The sequence below is a fragment of the Triticum dicoccoides genome, chromosome 6B (genome assembly GCF_002162155.2).
Source record: "Triticum dicoccoides isolate Atlit2015 ecotype Zavitan chromosome 6B, WEW_v2.0, whole genome shotgun sequence".
Classification (NCBI taxonomy): domain Eukaryota; kingdom Viridiplantae; phylum Streptophyta; class Magnoliopsida; order Poales; family Poaceae; genus Triticum; species Triticum dicoccoides.
Genome location: NC_041391.1, coordinates 103687800 through 103695411, shown reverse-complemented (window position 1 = coordinate 103695411; position 7612 = coordinate 103687800). Strand labels below are relative to the sequence as shown.

Sequence of the window (7612 nt, the reverse complement as noted above, 5' to 3'; positions counted from 1 at the left end):
TGACTTGTTGTAGTTAATACGTTGTCCTGAAGCCAAACAATACCTATCCAATACTAGGTTCACCTCGGTAGCACCCATACTCTTTGCCTTGATGAACAACAGGCTATCATCTGCGAATAATAAATGATTCACCTTTGGTGCCGATGGAGCCACTTGTAAACCACTCATGTTAGATGACTCACTTCTTGATTTTAACAGGCACGAAAGGCCCTCTGTTGCTAACAAGAACAAGCACGGAGATATCGGGTCCCCTTGTCTGATTCCACGTGTTGGTGTAAACTCCTCCAACCTCTTCCCATTAAACTGGACTGAAAAAGTGATTGAAGATACCAGCCCTATAACAATATCCACCCATCTTTGAGAGAAACCAAGTTTCAGCATGATTGATTGCAAGTACTCCCACTCCAGCCTGTCATAAGCTTTCATCATATCAAGTTTCAGTGCACATGATTGATGTTTCTTTGCTTTGTTACTCTTCATGAAGTGCAAACACTCGTAAGCAGTCACAATGTTGTCAGTTATCAATCTCCCCGGAACGAAAGCTGACTGCTCCTCGGAGATGATCTCAGGTAAAATGATTTTCAGTTGATTAGATATTACCTTGGATGCAATTTTGTAGAGGACGTTGCAAAGGCTGATGGGCCAGAACTGTGACAATAACGTCGGATTTTTCACCTTTGGGATCAACACAAGAATTGTCTCGTTAACGCTTCTTGCTGACTCCCTGCCCTCCACAATATCAAGCACTGCTTTTGTTACATCCTCACCACAAATCTCCCAACGGCGTTGAAAAAAGTGGGCTGGGAACCCACCCGGCGACTTTGTAGGGAACATTTGGAAAAGGGCTTTTTTGACCTCTACTTGGGTGTAGGGCTCGTTCAACATGTCATTCATGCCCTGTGTAACTTTGCGAGGCACAGTTGAGAGGATGCTCTCCATGTCTTGCACCCCCCTCAGAGGTGTACAAGTTGTTGTAAAACGCGGTGGTCATTACTTCCATCTCATCTCTATCCTTAGTGATCTGCCCTGTCTCCTTTTGTAGTGCCCTGATCAGATTTTTGCGTCTCCTTCTGCTTGCACGTAAATGAAAAAAGTACGTGTTTTTATCTCCGTGCATCAACCACTCAAGCCTTGCCCTCCGTCGCCGTAAAATTTCCTCGCGATGATACAACTCCACCAAATTTTCTATTATTTTCAACTCCAAGTGATTGGGACCGGATCTACCTGGGAGGCCGCGCAACTCCTATAGTTGTCGATGTAGCTGAGCGATCTGTCACCTGACGTTACCAAAATGCTCAAGATCCCATGCAGAAAGGTCCCCCGACACTCTCCGCAGCTTCTGTCGGACCTGCTCCAGCGGTCGGGCCTGGTCCAGATTCGGTGAGGCCCACCCCTCGCCAATAACATTCGCATGCATGGGATCCCGCTCCCAGCACATCTTGTACCTGAATTGCCTCGGTCCTCTAGAGCATGCATGCAACGTGTTGAGTTGGAGGAATATTGGTATATGATCAGAAGAAGCAGCCTTCTTGTGTTCTAACGATGCCAGTGGAAAAGCCAGTGACCATGCTGGATTCGCAACACATCTATCTAGTCGTACTCTGGTGTAAGTTCCCCCTATCACCTTTTTTTTCAAAAGTCCAATTGATCCCCTTGAAACCTATATCTGACAAGCCGCACGTGTCAAGTGCATCTCTGAACGCGTCCATCTGTGCCTGGCTTCTGTTTGCCACTCCATCATGCTCATGCAAGTATAACACCTCGTTGAAATCACCCATAACCATCCATGGCAAATCGTTGGCTCCAACAATGCTACGCAACATGTCCCACGTTTTGTATCTTTCCGAAACTTGGGCTTCCCCGTAGATGAAAGTGACCCTTGATTTCATGTTAGCCAAATCATCAATCACAACATTAATATGATACTTAGAGTAGCCATCAACCACAAGCTTTATTACATCATTCCAAAAGATACCAAGTCCACCACTTCTGCCAGAACTACTAACTGCAAAACTATTGGTAAAACCTAATGAGCCTGCTAAATTCTCTACTCGAGAGCCCTCTATTCGAGTTTCAACAATGCATAATATAGAGGGGGCAAGTTGCCTCGTTAGATCATGAAGCTCTCTAACTGTCGCGGGTTTGCCAGCCCCGCGACAGTTCCAACATAGTAGACTCATTGCGCATGGCGCGACTCCCCATGGGAGCCCGCCAAACACGCATCATTTTTTATAGTCAGGACTAGGTTCTTAACCATTGCATTATCTGGGGCAGGTAGTGGCAGTTTATTCCTCTTTGGCTCCTGCTTTGAAGGAGAACTCGCATGTGCATCTTGGTTTTGCTGCAAGAGGAGAGCATTGCTTGGCTGGACAGAAGGCGTGGAACTGGCAGAGCCCTTCAGGTCTGAAACCACAAGAGAGCCCCTCTTCCTGTTGTTGTCAGCATCATCCATAGCAACATCCCCCTTCATACTTTCTGGATCATCCTGCTCATTCCACATCTCCTGGCTCCTCTGGGATGGTGCACGGCCTCGGCCGCGACCTCGTCCTGATCTGCCGCGTCCTCTTCTTGCTCCCGGTCCCCATCCAGGTCCTCTGAACCATGAAGCCCGAAGATTCTTGTAGACCAAAGCTTCACGGGGGTGAACACCGTCACCATGCTCTTTAAATTGGTGGCCAAGGTGGCCGCATACGGCGCACCAGTCAGGTAAGCGCTCGTATTTCACCAGAATTTTTTTTCCTTTTACCTTCTTTCAGCATCGATACTGCATTTTTTAGTGGACGGCGGACGTTGATCTTGACCCTTACCCTGACAAAATTACCTTCAAAATCTTGTGACTTCAGTCCAACGTATATATACTGTCCAATCTTCCCTGCTAGAGCTCTGATCATCGGGAAATAACCATCAGGGAAGTCGTGAATTTGAGCCCATATATCCAACATGTCCAGGTTTACCTCTGATGGCTTAGTAAAACCATCATACTCTGCAAGCACCACAACGTTCCCTTTGAAGGTCCCAGGCCCCTCCACCATGACGCGTTCCCAATCACCCAGGCAAGAGAACTGCATTGTGTAGAGATTTTCTTCGAGCGGACGGATCTTCACCTCCTGCGCCAGATCCCAGGCAGCCCTCATATTGCGAAAGAACCAGTACTGGCTATAGCTCTTTGGTCTGTGAACTCTTGCGACTGCCATCCACCACGCAACCGCATCCGCTGGAACATCTTGCTCTTCAAAAACCACATCATCCAAGTCATCCTCAGTGATGCCCAGATTCTTCATCATCTCCTCAAGATCCTTAGCCTCCGCATCAGAACCCGACGTGCGGCTTGCCATATCTCCAAACCCTAACCTGACGACAATAACGAATCACCAGGTTTTGACGAAACCCTATCAGCCTTCCTGCCACCAAAAACCCTGCCGAGGTTAAGACCGTGGGCGATACAAGATCGCCCTTTGATCGATCCTAGCCTGGTCGGGGATCGGAGAGAGACCGGCGAGGGGATGAGTTGGACTCAACGGCGGCTCGAGGAGTCGCCGAGAGGAAACAGGAACCCTAACAGGAGGGGATGCAGAAGTAGATTTTTCCTTTGTGCCCAGTTCTGCATGTGCTTGGACACACCTTTTAACCTGCTACAAGGAGGCCCGTGAGCCCACTATTTCCTGCGTCGTGCATGCATGTCCCATGCATGATGTAGCAGTGGGATCCTATACAGCGCGTAGGTCGCCCGCTAGCAACATAGCGCCCCCCAGCTCCCCGTTTAGCGTATCGGATAGCAAGGTTTATTTTGCCACCGGTTTTGGAAAGGTTCTAGAACCTTCCCAGAACCCTTTTTTTTTATGTTTTATATACTGGTTTTCATTTTTCTTTTCTTTTCAAGTTTTCTTTTCTTTTTCTTTCTTTATTCCTTTTCCTTTTTATTTTCTATATTCTTCCTCTTCATTTTTGACTATTTTTAGCATTTTTTTTTTCAAATTCGTCAACACCCGTTTTTTCATCGAATTCTAAAAATGTTCAACCATGTAAAAAAATGTTCAACAATCCAGAAAGTGTTCATCGAATTCAATTTTTTGTTCATCAGATTTAAAAAATGTTCTTAAAAATTCAAAATTTGTTCACCGACCTAAAAAAATGTTCATCGGATTCTTTTCTTTTGTTCATTGTTTTCAAAAAATGTTCACTGAATTACAAATCTGTTCATTATTTGTTCAAAAAAATGTTCATCAAATTCAATTTTTGTTCAAGATTTTTTCAGAAAATGTTGTTGAATACAAATTATGTTCATCAAATTAAAAAATGTTCATCAAATGCCAAATTTGTTTATAGATGTTCAAAATATGTTTATCAAATTCAAAAAGATGGTCATTCCTTTGAAATCACGAACATTTTTTGAATTCAAGAAATGTTTTGGAATTTGGTGATCATTTTTTAACTCCGTCAGCATTTATCATTTTGCAAACATTTTTTTTAAATCATGAACAATTTTCGAATTCACGAACATTTCATAAGTTGTAACTTTATTGAAATAACAAATTAATATTACAATGGAAAACAATTTTTAAAATAGAAAAAAGTAAATATGCTTCCGCTTTCCCTCCCCACACATGGGCCAGCCCATGAGGCAGCGCGGGTGAGCGAGGGGTACGTGCTCTCTAGTTCGCTGGCGCGTACAACGCTAAATAGGAGGTCTCGATGTAGCAGGTCATTGAATCCCGGATGCATGGCCCGACCATCTCTTCAAATCGAAAGCTGCCCATATGGTCTATCATCCTGGCGTCTGAACTCTGAAATACTTTTGGAAAGACAATTATGGTTAGTTTTCGGATAAGTACGCTCGAAAATCTACAAATAGGAGATGTTTTATTCTATTTTGATTACATTTGGATAGGGAATTATTACTGTTAATATCAGCCTTCGTATATAGATAAACTAAGACAATCTATAAATAGAAGATTTCTTATTCTGTTTTGATTACGTTTGGATAGACAATTATTATTATTATTAGTATCAGCCTTCTTATATAGATGAATATAAGGCAATCTATAAATAGAAGCTTTTTATTCAGTTTTGACTACGTTTGGATAGACAATTATTATTATTAGTATTAACCTTCGTATCTAAATAAATCTAAGACAATCTACAAATAGAAGATTTTTCATTCTGTAGACAATTACTATTAGTAGTATCAGGATAAATACATTTGAAATACCATGTGATACATGTGGAATATATCTAGACATGTTTTAGTGTTATATACGTAGATACCTTCGTATCTAGATAGCCAATTTTTTGGGACGGATGTAACATATAAAGAGGGGTCTCGCATGCACTCATGGGCAGAGCAGCACGTAAAACAAAGTGGACTTCCCTACACAACGATAACAAGGCAAGCTACCTCGCAAGCCTGTGTGCACTCAGCAAGTAGCAGTCTCCACTCTCCACAATGATGGCTTGCTGCTGCTTTGTGTCCCAGCTGCTCATTGTAATAATGCTCATACACCTTGCCATGACCAAGAGCAAGGTCCGCAGTGGCACGTGCTCATCGGCGATGGTGCCGCTTCCGCTTCCGCCGGGACCATGGTCATGGCCACTGGTGGGTAGCCTGCCCGAGATGGTGCTCAATAAGCCGGCGTTCCGTTGGATCCATCGCGTGATGAAGGATATGGGCACCGACATCACTTGCTTCCGCCTCGGCGGCGTCCACGTCGTCCCGATCACATGTCCCAAGATCGCAAGGGAGGTGCTCAAGAAGTAGGACAAGAACTTCTTGTCCCGCCCACTCACCTTGGCCTCCGACGCCATCATCTGTGGGTACAAGGACGCCGTGCTCACGCCGTTCGGCGAGCAGTGGATGAAGATGCGCAAGGTGCTCACCTCTGAGATCATCTGCCCCTCCCGCCACAAGTGGCTCCATGACAAGCGCGCCGACGAAGCTGACAACTTGACGTGCTACATCTACAACCTCACCGCCGGGGGGTCATCTTCAATGTCGGGACTAGGCGCCAACGTCGATGTCAGGCACGTCACGCGGCATTATTGCGGCAATGTCATCCGCCGGCTTGTCTTCGGCCAACAGTACTTCGGGGATCCTCAGCCGGACAGCGGGCCGGGGCCGATGGAGGTGGAGCACATGGACGCTTCCTTCACCCTCCTAGGGCTCCTCTTCTCCTTCTGCGTCAGCGACTACCTCCCGTGTCTACTTGGCCTAGACCTCGACGGCCACGAGAAAATTATTAAGGAGGCCAACACAAAAGTGGATAGACTGCACAACATGGTCATTGAAGAGCGTTGGAGGTAGTGGAACAGTGGCGAGAGGCAGGACGGGGTCCAGGACTTCCTTGACGTTCTCATCACGCTCGCCGATGGTGACGGCAAGCCGTTGCTCAGCATCGATGAGGTCAAAGCACAGTGCAAGGTAAGAAAAAATACTGTTAATTAATGAGAAATTTTAAGATGGTTCAAGGGTCTAGATAGAATTTAGTGACCAATTGCCTCATAGTCCTACAAGGTAATACGTCATCCATGAGAACACTCTTAAATAGATCTTATACTGTATTTCGCGGGTGTTAGAAAAGGAAAACAATAGAATAAGAAATTATGAACTGATAGTTTAAACATATCATTATTGCATTTTTCTACCATTTTGATGTGATTTCAACTTAAACTGTATTTAAAATTCCAATTATTCAATGTAATATATCTTTATGTAAATATATAAATTGTATTAACTTACATTTATCTCCATGGAATGCATGCAGGACATAATATTAGCGGCCATAGATAACTCGTCAAACGCAGTGGAGTGGGCGCTGGCGGAGATGGTGAACAACCCAGAATTGCTGGCCAAAACGGTGGAGGAGATGGACCAGGTGGTCGGTCGCGAGCGGCTGGTGCAAGATTCGGACATCATGCAACTCAACTATCTCAAGGCGTGCATACGTCAGGCATTTCTCCTCCACCCAGTCGCTCCCTTCAACGTGCCGAACGTCGCAATTGCCGACACCATTGTTGCGGGCTACCGCGTGCCCAAGGGTAGCCACGTCATCCTCAGCCGGCTGGCCCTGGGCCAGAACCTCACCGTCTGGGATGAGCCACTCCACTGTAAGCCAGAGTGCCATATGGGAGACAACATCAATGTTGTGCTTACTGAGAGCGAACTGCGGTTCATCTCCTTTAGCACCGGAAGGCGGGGATGCATCGCAGCATCACTAGGAACAACCATGAGTTTCATGCTCTTCGGCAGGCTCCTGCATGGCTTCACCTGGACCAAACCGGCTGGGGTGTCAGCCATCAATCTCCACGAGTCCAAGAACGACCTCTTCATAGAGAAATCGCTAGTGCTACATGTTGAGCCACGTCTTGCAACGCACCTCTACCCTCTCATGCACCGTTGAGCAAATAACGAGCTATGAATCACCAATAAGGCGAGTATGCTATTTTCTTGATGAATCTATACTTACTAATAAAGGAAGGCGATATTCTTATTTTTGTCCCGCTTTGTTTCGTTCCACTTCGATTCATTTTCACGTATGCTAGCTATTTTGGTTTTGTCTCACTAGTAGAAAAAGTGTCAAACGTGAAGCACATTAGTGCCGGTTTGTATTTGAGCCGG

The 7612-nt window shown here is 45.4% G+C and overlaps 1 pseudogene; it reads left to right on the top strand.

The window, feature by feature from the left end:
- The first annotated feature begins 5443 nt into the window (after positions 1-5443).
- Positions 5444-7394, top strand: LOC119322849 (annotated as a pseudogene).
- The last annotated feature ends 218 nt before the right edge of the window (positions 7395-7612 follow it).